Below are 14,682 nucleotides of genomic sequence, written 5' to 3' on the forward strand. Positions count from 1 at the left end.
GGGTTTAACTCATCGCGTGTGTATTTTTCTCTCCTGGTGCACCCTGGGTTGCTTGTCCCACGTGCTGGCTGTGCGCTTCTCGGAAGTTTCCTAGGTTTTAAAGAAATGCAACAAACAAAAAACCCCATTCTGCAACTGATGGAGAGACTGCAGTGGCCGGAGGCCGTGGTCCTGCCAAAGATACCACCACGTCATGGATTAAAGAACTGCCAAGGCTTTTCGAATCCCCTTTAGGTTTTTAAACCCATTTTCGGGAGAATGTGGAGAGTTACGGACGCTCTCCTGGTCGGGAAGAACAAAGCGCTGCCGTGTCTCAGGCCTCTTGGCGGAGCCCGTGTAGACCACGTCCCGGCGAGGACACCGGCATCCCGGCGAGGACATGAGGTGTCCCGGCGAGGACACAGGCATCCCGGCGAGGACACCAGCGTCCCGGCGAGGACACAGGCGTCCCGGTGAGGACGCCATCGTCCCAGTGAGGACCGGCATCCCAGTGAGGACACGTGGTGTCCCGGTGAGGATACAGGCGTCCCGGTGAGGACACAGGCGTCCCGGCGAGGACACTGTCGTCCCGGTGAGGACACCGGCGTCCCGGTGAGGACACAGGCGTCCCGGCAAGGACACTGTCGTCCCAGTGAGGACACAGGCGTCCCGGTGAGGACACCGGCGTCCCGGTGAGGACACAGGCGTCCCGGCGAGGACACTGTCGTCCCAGTGAGGACACAGGCGTCCCGGTGAGGACACAGGCGTCCCGGTGAGGACACCGGAGTCCCAGCGAGGACACCGGCGTCCCAGCGAGGACACTGTCGTCCCGGTGAGGACACCGGCGTCCCGGCGGGACCCGGCTGCGTGGGGAAGCTCCGGGGCCCCTGGTGTTTCCCCGTTGGCCTTTTCCCCCCTCCAAGGCACGGGGCGTGTCACCGATGCCGGGTTAGGGGCTGCCCGGGGGGAAAGCAACCAAGCCAAGGAGGGTCCTTGACCCTTCCCGTACGCCGGTGCCCGTCCCCGGCTCTCCCGGGACGAGGCGGGTGGGAGCGATGGGCACCAAGCCCTGGCCTTGGCCCTGCCGCCCTCCTCCCCCGCCTGGCAGCTTCCAGGGCGGCTGCCCCTGCCTGCCGACCCCCCCGGCTTCAAACTTGCCCAGAGTTTCGGGCGCAAGGACCCGGTTTACGCCGGGGGGCGGCAGCGGGGCGCCCGCGGGCTCCCCCGCCGGGACGGGGCGGTGGGGCCGGGCTGGCCGGGCCGCGCAGGCCGCCGGTGGCCGGGCGGGGAGGCGCCGGGAAGGGCTCCGGGGTGTGAAGGCGTCTCGGGGAGCGCAGGCTCCGCTGGCGAAACCGCCGGTGGCCGCCGCTCCCCGCCGCCGGGGCGGCCGGGCGCTGACAGCGGAGCGCGGGGCCGCGCCCGGCGCTCCCCCGTCCTCGGGGGGAACCGCCGGGGTCGGGGGCTTCCCCGGCGCCCCCAGCTCGGCTGCGCCCCCCGGGAGGCGGCGGCACCCCCGGCACCGCGGCGCTTCTGCCGGTGCCCCCGGGGCGGGGGGGGCCGGGGGCCGGGCGCGGCCGGGGCCGTGCGGGGCCGGGGGGGGCCGGGACCGGGCCGGGGGGGGGGGGGAGCGGCGAGGGGGGGGGCGAGGGGCGGGGGCGGGCGCGGCGATTGGCCGGTGGCGGCGAGCAGGAGCGTTCGCGATTGGCCGGCGCGGCGGAGCGAGCGGCGGAGCGGCGGTCGGCGATTGGCTGCGGACGAGGAAGCAGGAAGGAGGACGGGGGCTCGCGGCTTGCGGGGAGTTCGCGGCGGCGAGCGGCGGCGGCGGCGCCTCCTCCGCCTCCTCCTCCCCCTCCTCCCCCCGCGGCCCCGGCTCCCGCCCCCGCCCGCTCCCGGCCTCTGCGCGCCGCCCGCCCGGGCCGCGCCGGATCGCGACGCCCTGCGGCGAGGGCGGGCGGCGGCGGCGGGGGCGCCTCATCCCCATCCCGCAGCCGGGCGGCTGCCGAAGAGGCGGCGGCGGCGGAGGAGGCGGCGCTGACGCAGCAGCGTGGAGCCCGGGACTCGGGCGCCCAGGGAGGGCTCCCGTCGTTGGATCTCTCCCCGGCCGGGGCCTGCGGCAGCCCCGCGGCGCGGGAGCGCGCCCCGGTGAGTCCCCACGCGGCCGCGCCGACCGCCCGGAGGAGCCCGCGGCGCCGCCTCGCCCCCGCCGCCCCCGGTAACTCCGGCGGGCCGGGAGCAGGTGCCGCCGCCGCGGCCCCGGGGCGGGCGGGGGGGCGGGGGGGGGGGGGGGGGCGTGGGGCCACCGGGAAGTTTCCTCGCCGACGGGGGTGGGCGGCGCCGGCGGCGGGAGCCCGGGGAGGGCATCGCGGGCGGCCGCGGCTCGGCGCCCCGCGGGGAAGCGGCCTCGGCGGCAGGTGGGGCCGGGCCGGGCCGGGCCGGGCCGCCCTCAGGTGCGGGCGGCGGTCGGGCGCGCGCGGCGGCCGTTAACTTGCCAAGTCCCGGCGGTGCGGGGCCGAGCCGAGCCCCCCCGGTCCGCGGTGCTCCCCCGGGGCGAGCCCGCCCGGCCCCCGCGGCTCGGCAGGACAAAGGCGCGGGGCCGGCTGACAGGCGGCGCGGGGCGGGGGGGCCAGGCCTCCGGGCCGGGGAAGTTGCGGGGGCCGGAGCCGGTGCGGGCTCGCCGGGGGCTCATCCCGGGGGGTGGGGGGGGGGGTGAAGGTGAGGCTTCGTCTCGACGTCGCCGGTTTTGAGGCGATTCCCGGGGAGAAGCGCCGAGAGCGTGGGCTGGCGGAGCCGCTCCACGCCGGCTCCCTCCGTGCCGGCCCCTCCCGGGGCAGGGAGGGTGTTTCGGGGCGGCAGCCGAGAGCAGAACCAGCTCTGCCCGTCGAGAAGTTTGCGCAGGGCGGACGTGGCGGTGGGTTGGTGTTTTGGGGGGCCCCCACGCCTCAGCCTGGCAATAAACCCCTCGCCCGGGTGGCCGTGAACGGGCCGGGCGAGTTCCTCGACTTTCTCATCCTTCGCTGCGAGGAATGGGCGACGCCGCGCCGGTGGAGAGCGGCGTGTCCACCTGGGCGCAGGTGGCGTCGAGCCTCTTCGGGGGACGGCGGAGGAGTTTTAAATTTTATCATGGTTAACCCCCCCCGGCCTCCTCTGGGCCGCACTTGCCGTGCGTTTCCCATGGCCCTGGACATCTCTCTTTTCCTGTCGGTAGCGCCGGTGGCTCAGAGCTTGTTTCCTCTTCTCCTTTTGTGTAGCGGTAGCTCCTAATGGAGGCAGCTTTGCTGGCTCCCTCTTTTCCAGCTGCTTCTACAAGGCGCAGGAGCCAGCACATGTGACTGGGCAGATCTCGGCAGACTAGCAAGTGCTCTCCGGGCTACCGCTCGACAGCCAGCCGCCGACGCGGGGATGCCCGCGCCCCGCCGGCTCTCTCCCCGCCCCGGCACGGGGAGTTGCGGGGAGCCCCTCTCTTTCAAAAGAGCAGCCGCAAAAGCTTGAAAAATACGAGCATTTGGGATCTATTCTGCTTGCCTTCTCCCCCCCCCCCCCTCCCCTTTCCACGAGTGCTTATCTGAAAGAGGTTCTGGTTTTGTTTTGTTTTAAAGAATACAGCTGCCCCTCGTGCTCGCTCTCCATCTGAAGTCATCATTGTCAGGAGCAGGCGAACCTCAAAGCGAAAGGCTTTTCTGGGCTTTTGCTAGCCTGGTTAATTGATCTGTCCATCAGTTTGCCACAATTAGAAAGCGCTCGCTCCAGACTGGCGGGCTCTGTGTGATCTTTGGTGCTGCGGTTGCAGGACTCTGTTCTGGGGGCTCGGGTTTTTATTTTAAGGTTTCCAGTCCTTGTGGTTGTGAGAGGTAGGGTGACACGAACTGTGTGATAGACTGATGCTTTTGAAATCTTAATGTGATTTAAATACCAGCACGCTGCTGATCGCTTTAACAGAAATATCCTGCTAACATATTCATCCCGAACCATCCTTCACGTTTGTCATGTCCTGGCTACCTGAATCGTTCTCGAGCTTCAGCTGGAACTGTCTAAATATTTGCTTGCGATAGGAAACTGTGTGTTAGTCTGATTTAACAGGACATTTTGGATTTAAACATTGATTTCTGTTTGTTTTCCTAATGAATTCAGTGCAGCGTTTTAAATCGAGCAGCAGCATAGGCTTTCCAACTGCTGTTCTCGAGCAGAACAGAATTGCTACCACGGTGAAGTGTAGCATTGCTTGTAGGTGTAAAATCAGCTGGAAAACGCCAAACCTGCGGGTGAAAATAATTTCTCAACTTTGTGAGAGTGGATCCTTTCTGGATGCTCTGTTTGCTGTGGGTTGACGGTGGCACTTGCACAGAACAATATAATGGCACTTAGAAATGCAGCATTGGGAGGGAAAAAACAGTCACAGCCATGGTCCTGTAGCAGAAATGTTGTTATTTCAGAAGCCGCCGAGGTTTTATCATCCAACTATATCAGTTAGTCCAATGTTGGTGCGCTGTCCTTCTCACCCGTCATCTGCGTCACCTTTCTGTCTCCAGTCTGACAGCCTTATTATTTGGGTTTTTAACCTCTCTGGGCAGAATACGTCAGCTAATTTTGTTTGCTGCGATGGTGTTAATTGCTGCTGTGTGATTCGGGGGCTGGACGGACCGCAGGACACGTGGGCTGGTACAGTCTGTGGATAACTGACTGAGATAGCGCTTGGCGATTATTTGGGGGAAATACACCCTTCAGCAAATGCTTTTCGAATACTACTGCAGCGCTGAAAATAAGCCCTTAGCAGCGAATCTATCCAAAGTAAACATTTGAAAAATAATTGGAAATCGTAGGCAAAGGCATGCTTGCTGTTTGACGTGGGGTTCGGATCCGGAGAAAATGAATGAATGATTATATCTGGTGCTGCAAAAATAGGAAGGTGTGCTCAGATGTGCAGATAGTGCGTGCCAAAGGAGCTGTGCGGGGCTTTTTTTGCCCCGTCTAATGCTCAGCTAACCACGGCGATACACCCCGTGGAAGTAACGACAGGAACAACCCCCGCTTGCGCCCAGCCAGCCGCGCTAATTAAGTCACAACTATCGCGTTGTTAATAATACATGAAACGGCAGTTCAGACAACTGGGAAATACAAAAACTGAAAAATAAACACCCTAAAGAAATCGTAAAACTAAAAATAGCTTCAAACACAAGCTGTGCGCTTTGTGCCATAGGCTGTCGCGGGCCAGGGTGGCTGTGCCTGTGACGGCCGGGGAAGTTTGATAGTCCCAGGGGCTTTCCTCCGAGTCCGGAGGGCTTTCTGACCGTCTGGTTTGGTCTTCTGCTTCACCTCGCCGGGTATTTGCGTGCCTGTTTGCAGGCAGGTTGTAGGTGAGCTGCAAGGAAACCCGTTATATTCGCAGCTGCGGATTTGTGCCTATCTTCAGATATTTCCCCCAAGTGAGAAGGCTGGGGAGTGTTCGTAGCTTCTGGATGCAAACTGCATTTAAGGGGAAAAAAGGGAGGCGCTTTGTAGGCGGTGCTCAGGAGGAATTGTGCCCCGCGCTTCAGCGTGAAGGCTGTAAGGCTCTGGGGCAGAGGGGGTTTCTGCAGAAATGCTCATAGCTGTCCAGCGCAGCAATCTCCTCTTTCATTTGGACCATAGGCACGTTTCTTAATGGCAAAAAATATTAAAATTCATGGCCAGGTTGCAACTCTGAGTGAATGAGTTATTGTTACAAGACGGTTACGATTTAACCCCCTAAGCTTTCGTACTTGCAACCCCTGTACCGGCGACCGGTATTTTTTAAATGGGGAAAATGCACTTAAATGTAATACTACTGGTTTTATTTCTTAAGAAGGAAAGAAATGTGATTGTATGGTTCAATGCAATAGGCCTTTATCCACTTACTGTCCAGACTTGGTATCCTAGCATGAAGCTTATAAAAAAGTAGAATAAAGTAGGGTTGCAGTGACATTTCATGTGAGAGTAAAAGAAAGTCTTCCATGAGAAGAACAGGACCGTGGAAATTTTATCTTGCTGTAAAGCGAAAGGAGGCACTGATGCTATCGTTAAAAAGTTAAACCAAAGGATGTCATGAAGAGGAATAAATATAAATCTGATTTAAAATGAATTTGTCTTGCACCTGTTCTGTCCCCTGTTGATATTTGTGCCATTGGAATTTAATTCATCTCTTACATGTTATTTCTTCTCTTGCAATGTGGGGGAAAACCCATACAAAATAGGAGAGAGCATGGAGAGCTGGCGAGATGTAAAAAGTGCGGTCAACTGAGTGAAGTAAGCAACTGAACCGCTTCTTAAAATCTCTGAACTAGCAATATTGCAGTAATATAACTTTCAGAGACTATTTCAAGTTAAATCTTAGTGGAAGCCCCTCAACTAGGGGCGGCAGCGCTGCTCTCTGGTTCTGGCAAAATGTAGCTCAAAGTGAGGATAACTTGTCTGGAGAATCAGTTATTTTTCCCCTGTTCAGCTAATTATTGAAATATGTTGAATTTCACAAAATCTTCCGTAGAGGGTGTATGGTTATTAACTCCATGCGAGTCAAAAATAAGACGAGGGATGCTTGTGATTTTTGCCTGGGTTCTCTTGGGTGCGAGCCTGCTCTGCTTAGGCCGGCGTTGCGCGGCCCCTCGGCCGCGGGGAGCTGAACGCGTCTTTCCTCGGCCGGGTGGGAAACGTGGGAATAGGCAGAGTGACCCGCCGTGAGCCCGGTGGCACTGAGCAGTCGCGCTTGGCGTCTGAGCTGTGCCGTTAGCAGTGGAGTGTAGCAAATAAACACCTATTAAGATGGGAAAGGAATGTGTTTTAGCTCACCGAGAGCACAGTGTGTTCGGGGCCTTACGTCTGTGCTTTTCACATGTGGCACGGCCGGGAACGCCGCTGTTACCGCCTTTTTTTAACAATTCTGACTTGGATTATAGGTGCGTCTTCATTAAAGATGCTCGGTTGAATTCTTGCTGAGGGTTGCTTTCAGTCATTCGTCTTGTAATTCTCCTTCCTCTGCCGTTTAAATTGCCCAGCGCCTTTAGAGATTTGCAGCACGGGCTTTCGAGAGGTGCTTACCGTAACACGTGCGCCCAAGCACCGTGACAAAAAAAGCGGCTGGTGGCGTCGGCAAGGCGTCAGCTCATCTCGCCGGCGCGTTGGGCGCCGCGTTGGGGCGGCACGGCCGGCGCGCTGGCGCTGGAGAGCGGCAGGGAGGCTTTGGGATGCGTGTGTGTTGTGGCTGCCTCCTTCCCCTGCCGAAAGGAGCGTAGCGCAGCCCGGGTGGGCTGTTTTTCCTGCTGTAGCACGCTGCCGACCTGGGTGCTGTCCTGCGTGTCGTGGATGTAAGTGCTTCTGGAGATGGCACGCGGAGCAGGTGGGCTCCTGCGTGGCTGAGCCGGAGTGTTTCTGGCATTGAAGAGCGTGGGATTTATGTTAAATGTGTCGTGTTCAGGAATAAGACGATGATTTGGGTTGGAGCTGCCAGTTGGTGTATTCCTCGTGTCCCAGTTCTCCTGAACAAAGGTGTGACTAAACAAGAAAATTATGATTTTTATTCCCCCCCCGCCGTAAGCCACATCACAGGAGTGCTTGCTGGCACCCATTGTTCTTCAAGCAGTTTTTTGAAGGGCTTTCTCATGCTCAGCTTTGAAACTATACAGCTTGCTCAGCTCAGCAGGCTTGATTGTGGTGTTGGTTTTTTTTAATAAAAGATCTTGGCTTTCAGTGACTGCATGTGTATCAATATTTCAAATTATTTATGATGCTCTTAGAAATAAAAAGGAGGCATTTTCCTAGCATTGATTGGAATAAAACAGCTTCGCTGGCAGCTTATTTTTCAGTGTCTGAATTATCATCCTTTAAAATAAAATCACAGTGCTAGAGAAGCATCGAGATCCACGGGCATCGCTGAACTGTGCTGCTTCATACGTACACCGTGCATGGCCTTCTATTGTTCCTGGCTGTGGCCTGTGTAAAGCACTGAAAATAGCGAGCTTTAGCCTGCCTTCGCACGGTACAGCATTCTCCTCTGCCGCTTGTCTTCATTGTATCTTCGAGTGCCCGCGGAATACCTGGAATAGGCTTAAATTGGCAGCGAAGAAAAGGAATTGGGAGTTACGGGCATGCGAGGAAAAGATGGTCGAGTTGACTTTTGCAGGCTGGAAGGGAGAAGGCGCTGCTGCGGGGAGCGCGGGCGAGCAGCTGCAGCAGCACGTTGCTCGCAGAGCAGGCGGATGCTGCCCGAGCCGGCAGGCAGCCGCTCACGCCGAACCTCGCCGGGGAACTTCTCTAAACGAGAGAGCGTTTTAACTAGACCCTAAAATGGAGGGGGCTCGAGGCTTTGCGAGAGCGACGGTGTTACGTGATGGTTCGCCGTGAGTATTAGGGCAGTTGGCAGATGGAGCGCGTTCTTGCTGATTTAGGTTTGGGAATACCGTAAAAAGGAGAAGGATTTGGTGGGGGGGTGGAGAGGGGCATTGAGGCATCTCCCTCTGCGGAGAGGCACCGGGGGAATGCAGGCAGTGAAGAATAAGCAGCAATAATCACATATTGATAAACATGGAAGATTTGGAGGGAGGAGGAAAGCGCAGGCTTGTGAAGGAAACTAGTGGGCAGCAGGAGTTGGTGGTTTTTTTTTTTTTACTTTAAAAAAAACAGATGCAAGAGGCGTGTGTGGTTTTGTTTCTTTGTTTGTCTAGCTCAGTCAAAATCAGTTCAAGAAAGCAAGGTTGGAGGTGGTTCAGAGTAAGGAGACACAGCAGATCTCTCCAAGGTGAGCACGGTAGCAAAGGAAAAGGATTTGGCAGCTGTAATCACGTGTAGACAGAGAAGAACAGATTTTCTTAAAACCCTGGCTAAACGCCAGGTGGCAGGACAGGTATGAAAATCCTGACGACTGGGACAGGTAAATCCCACACTGGGAATTCCTTAGATTTCAGCAAATTGCATGAGCCGCCGAAGCGAACCAGGCGTTTGGGGGATTTGTGCCCTAAACGATCCCTTAGTAACCCCAGCTCTCTCGCACGTCCCTGATTATCTAGAGGTGGTACGTACCATAGCCAAGCGTGCGCTGGGTAGAGCGCCTGGCGAGGCAGAACGTGTAATGACTGCTGCCTACCCCCTTTTCCCTCGCGAGAGCCCTGGCATCTTGTCTCTCCCTTTCTTAGATGCTGGATTTCATGAAAGATCTGTAGGAACGTAGTTATTTGGGATTTCTACTGTCCTTCTTGCGTTCTGGTTGCAAAGAGGTGAATCCTTTCAAATCCTGTTAGAGAGGACAGACAGCACGATTGGGAAAGCACTGTTTAGCCAGCCTTCAAAGAAAAAAAAAAAAAGCCATTTTCATTTCTTGCCATTTCCATTTCTTCCTGTATAGTGGAAGAAGAGCCAGGGAATAATTCCCACTTCAGAATAAATTACCAGCTCTGCTGAAATCGCAGTCCTGACACCTCCAGGGCCATAAAGGTGTGATAAAAATCCTGCCTCTCTGGGTGCTGGGGAGGAAGGGGGCTGCAGCTCCGCACGGGGCTGCGGGTCAGCATCAGTCGTTAGGGATGACTTCAGCCTGGCACCGAAGCTTTTGGTGCAAGCAGCATCCTTACAGCGTGGATGGTGCATCCCTACCTGCGAAAGGCTCTTGTCCGCCCTCGGCATACGTTGATTTGCATCAGTTGTCCTGCCTGAAACCACTAATGAGCTTAAGAACTCTTCTGGGTTTTTGGCGCTTAACAAAAATTAAATCCTTCCCTCCAAACAAAAATGTTGTCGCGTGCTTAGCCCGACGCTTTCATGCAAGCACAATGGTAATCGCTGACCTTGCCCGAGATGCCACCTCAAAGCTCATTACTGAATAATTAGGTGATCCTTAACCTTTCCACAAAGTTTGGGGGTTTGGGGAGCTTAAGGGGGTGGTTTTTGTACTGATAACATGACTCATCCCACAACTCGGCCTTGAATTGCAGGCACTGGGCTATTCCGAACTCCATCTGTCCACTAAGTGAATGTCAATCCAATTTAAGCTTGCATATGTTTCCAAGGAAACCATCAGAGGCAATGGTGGGAAATGGACCGCGGAGGGGCAGGGAAGCAAGCGCAACAGCAGCATTTTTACTTTTCAGTACTTAAACATGATTAAAACCTAGTTAGTTGTAATAACCCTATATAGAGCAGCGTTTAGAATACTTGAAGGCCAGATAGTTCCTCTTGGAGGAGTCTGCGTTGTGTGTAAATGAAACGTAGTCAATGTAAAAATAAAAGAAGGGGGAAAGTGGCTTCAGATGCTGCCCCCGAGGTCTCATTCCAGCTCTTAGAGCTTTACGCTTTCCCATATAGATTATGGCTTTGTGTAGCACGGTCCTAATTTTCTTTCCTTTCTAGCAGGCTGGAAAACTCATGCAGCTGTATGAAAAAACCTGTCCAGCCCCTCAGCGGAACAAAGCAAGCTGTAAATGCTTTCTCCCTGTTCTCCCCAAAGGAGTCTTTATGTGTGTATTTAGACCCTCCCCAAAAATATATATTGAAAGTATTTAGGTAAATTAAAGATCAGTGTCCTGGTCGTGTTAAAAGAGCAACAAAGCATCTTAGTGCTGCACCCGGGTGTGTTTCTGTGCTGTTTTGGAGGGCAGTAGTAGTGATACGCATTGCCCAAGGAGCAGGAAAGCAGAGGAATATTCGGATATTTGCTTCCGATCGCTCAGACCAACTGGAGGTGCTGCGGTGCCCCGGGGGCTCATCTCCTACCCAAGGCGTGAGAATTTCCAGGCGCTTACCAGCACGAGCAGGCTTAGCCTTTCAGAGATGTGAAAGGAAACCCGTGAGGTTCGACTGAGCGTAAGGCCGCGGAGGCTTGTTGGTGTTCGTTACCTTTTGCGGACCTCGCCAGCGGGCCGAGTCGACGGCAGCAGAGAACCGACGGGACTCGTGGCATGCTCTGTGTCCGCGGGGCTCTGAGAAGCCTCGCTCAGCTCCGCTGCCGCTCCCACGCTGCGTGGCAAAGTTGTAAGCGTGGCGGGAAGCAGCAGAGCAGTCTGGAGCTCAAAGGCAAAATTTGCACTTGGTTTCTGTTTAGAAGAAATGAGGGTTTTTTTTCCCCCCCGTTTAGAGGAATTCATCTTTAATCGAGAGTTTAAATTCTGCAGAAGCCAGAATTGTAAGTTTGCCTTGCTTTCCAAAGAGAAATGTATTTCTGCCTGTTAATACAGCCATTAAACACAATGTTTATCTTGGTTATTGAAATGAGTAGCGAGGTTCTCACTTCGGAGCTCTAAAACGGGATATTATCTGTCATTTTAGTTTAAAGAATGCTGCTAGCAGGCTTGGGCTTAAAATGTTTTACTGTGACAAATAGCTGAAGCAGAAGCTGAAATTCTGGTATCTGGGGATATCCTGCGTGGGCATATTGTATCCTTGTGCATTGTAGCTGCAGTACGAGGCAGAAACTCCTCAGCTCAAGGCTCTTTGCAGCTGTTGTCCATTATCAGATCCTCTTTGGATCAAATCTCCGGAGATTGGGACTGCCAGCAGCAAAACTGGCTCCGGGGAGGTGGGCACCCGGGCGCGGGTGCTGGCAGTCGACCTTGGGGCTGAGACGACGTGGTAGCAGGGTTCCCCTGGCCGCGGAGGGGGGCTTTGCAGCGCACGCCTCCTTATCGGCTGTTTACCCTTCCGCTCTGGGTGCAGCATGGGAAAGCAGAGCTTGCTGCAGCTTTCTTGTATCCCAGCAGCTCCTGGAAACTTTCTACCAGCTCTTCTGCCGTTCGGCCGGTAGCTGCGAGCGTCTCCCGCTGCCACTTTGGCTCTGCTTCAGCTGGCAGCTCTTGCAGCTGCAGGCATCCCTCTCTGATCGCCTCTCGGGTCAGATTTACGATGGTCTAGCTTCAGATTTTGTCTCCTTGTACCCCAGCCCGCTGGAGTCTGTAGCTCTAAACTGTTTGCATCTTTTACCCTAGTGCTCTTGTGCCGGATTACTTGGATGGATGGGGGCATTTTTCTCTTCCCCATCCATCTGCCCCATGTGTTAAACATCTCAACGTTCAATCAGTGTTCTCAAATGCTGTGGCTGACAGTCAAGGGGTTAATACTGATTATTTTTGTTTCTCCACTTGTTGGTGCTAGGAGTTCCTCAAAAGTTTTGCTCTTTTCTTCCCCGTTAAGAATATATTCTTGAAGTTGGAGGAAGCACCAGGGGTGTCTTCGAAGTATCAGAGCACTCATTTGTGAAGAACAGCTTGCGTAGCATTTGTAGGACTCTTCTCCCCAGTACTCAACACGCTTAGATGTTTTGAAGCCGCAGCCTGACTTAAAGGGACCTTCCTGAAAATCCAGTTGGAGGCACCGATGACTTTTCCATAAAACGAGGCTGAACTGTTTAAAAGCTTTGTGGTTCCCAAGAGGACGTCGTAATTACGCTCCTTTGCCAGAGGTCTGCTGTTGGTTTATCCTCTGGAGTTCACACTGGCTTCATGGTGACCTGCACTGATGTGAAAATGGAAGGCTTCAAAGACTGGATGTTGCTGGGTTCCCCTTGAGATGAGACGGTGCCTCTGCTTAGGGAGCAAACGTCTAAATGTGCCCCTCTTGTAGCCGCAGGTTTGCACGTGAAATGCCTGGATACGAAGTCAGAGTAACTGCAGGCGAGATGTGCGTTGAAGCTGGAAGCCGGCTAATGAAACCGTCTTAGTCTCAAAGCAAACTGTAGCTCTTGGTGCTCAGAAAATGCCTGTGCGGTACGCGAGCTGCACCGCTGCTGGGGGTTCTCGTGTAACGTGTGGCATGTAGCATGGCGGCGCGGTATAGAGTTACTGCAGCACTTGTTTGGGTTAACTAGCCTCTTTTTTTAGTGCGGTCTTCTGAGAAGTGCTGTTAGCCTGAAAGCGCAGCGCTAGATGGATGTGGAAGTTGGAGAGATGCAATACCGAACACGTGTGCTCTTAAAAATAAATCGCAGTCAGGCTCTAAAGCGCCTTTGCTAGCTGTGTGGCCCCATTTACGTGTACCCGTGGCAGCAGCAGGTACAGAGAAGGAACGTGGAGCGGTCGTAGCCAGCCCTGCTGCGGGGCAGGGGATGAATTGCACCAAATACGTTGCTGACAGATGTTCTGCTAACCGTACTTTTAACCTCAACTTCTTTAGGCAATCTCATGCTTTTTCTAGCCCAGCAGGAAGGAAAGATGTAGAAAAAGACTTCTAAATCTTCCTAAGTGCAGTTTAAGTCCTTTCCTTCTCCTCTCGTTCCCTAGAGAACGCCATATCACCGCCATCTTACATGTTACGAACTTTCTTCTCTGCCCTTTTTTTAATCGCATGATGTAAGCCCCTACGCCCTCTCCTTGCTGGCCACCCCCAAGTCCTTCGCCCTCGCTGCTCCCTTGCTCGTCCAGCATTACCCGCAGCAGGGAAGGACGTGGGCCAGCTGGAGCCTGCTCCCGTCCGCACTCCTTCCACGCGGCGCGTGGCGTGTCCGACACTCGGTGCTCCTGGGCATCTGCCCCAGGGTGATGTTTGTTTGTTTGTTTGTTTTTCCCGACAGTGGGATGTTGTTGACTCGCCCAGCTTGTGCTCCTCAATAAACCTCAGTGCTTTCTGCAGAGTGCCACCTTGCTGGCTGCTGCCCGTTCTGCATTTGTGGGACTGATGACTCCTGCCTGTCTGGTGTATCAGTGGTGTATTTCTCCCTGTTGGTGGGCTCTCTAAAATTTTTTTTTAATGCTTCTCTGGTCCATCAAGATCATATGTGAACCCCTAGCGTGTCTTCTGGCTTGCTTGCTGTCTCTCCAAGTGTTACCTGCAGGGGAGTCTGTGACTTACTAATAAAATACTGTGTGTCTTGCTAATAAAATATTGAATAGGCCTGCCCCTGGGGAACCTGCTGTGTCTGTTGTTGTGTTTTGTCACTGAACCGTTAGGTTTGGGTGGTTTTCTCCAGGCCATACATCCCTCGCTGGCTGCCGGGGGTGTCCTGGGGAGCAGCCTGAGAATAACTGAGGGGCAAAACCCAGCGCTCTGCTCCTACAGCCGGGCACTGGCCATAGTAAGTGGCAGTAACCAGGCAGGTTCAGCAGATTTGCAAATACTTCTCCTTGTAGACGCCTGCCGTTAGCAGGGTCTGCTCACGTGTCGCTCTTGGGGCGCGCTTTCTGCGTAAGGTCGGGTAGCAGAGGCGGATCCCTGTGCCGCAGCCGAGGGAGCACAGCCCCATAGGGCCCCCCGGGACACGGGCCACCTTCATCAACCAAAACCCCACGTAGTTCAATCCAGAGCTCTTGGGGTTGAGTGTGTAACTTATTCGTTGTTCTTAATTGTTCCTGAGGTTTTTAAGTCTGTTTTTCCTTCCAGCTGTGCAAGATGCAACAAAATCTAAGCAATACTTTGGTGTGATGTGGTTTGAATGGCTCACCTTACTGAGTACATCTTATCATACCCATTGCTTTGAAAGCTTAAGCGCGTTTAATCACTCTATTTCTGAATGGCCAAATAGTGGCATGTGTAGGTAGATAAATGTAAGTTAATGAGTAGATATCAAACAAATCACTCCCAGCGCAGGTCTGCAAATGCTGTCCAGTCTATTTAAAGGTGATATTTGTTGCCATGACTGATCAAACCTGGAGCGCAAGCAAATGTGTGTATTTAAATACACCTCTAATGATATGGGTAAAGGATGAAAGAGCTGGGCCAGCTTCTAATGGGAGTTAAATGGGCGCTCGTGGAAGCGGTGTTCCAGTGACTGGGCTTCTA

General features: G+C 54.8%; 1 protein-coding gene across 1 annotated transcript in view; it reads left to right on the top strand.

Moving 5' to 3' along the window:
* The first annotated feature begins 2,043 nt into the window (after positions 1-2,043).
* Positions 2,044-14,682, top strand: part of BAHD1 (bromo adjacent homology domain containing 1) — a 38,842-nt gene continuing 26,203 nt past the window's right edge. The window contains exon 1 of the mRNA XM_082317038.1: positions 2,044-2,121. The gene's annotated coding sequence lies outside the window, so the exon portion shown is untranslated. The remainder of the gene's footprint in view (positions 2,122-14,682) is intronic.

This window comes from Platalea leucorodia (assembly GCF_965183815.1).
Source record: "Platalea leucorodia genome assembly, chromosome: 7".
Lineage (NCBI taxonomy): Eukaryota > Metazoa > Chordata > Aves > Pelecaniformes > Threskiornithidae > Platalea > Platalea leucorodia.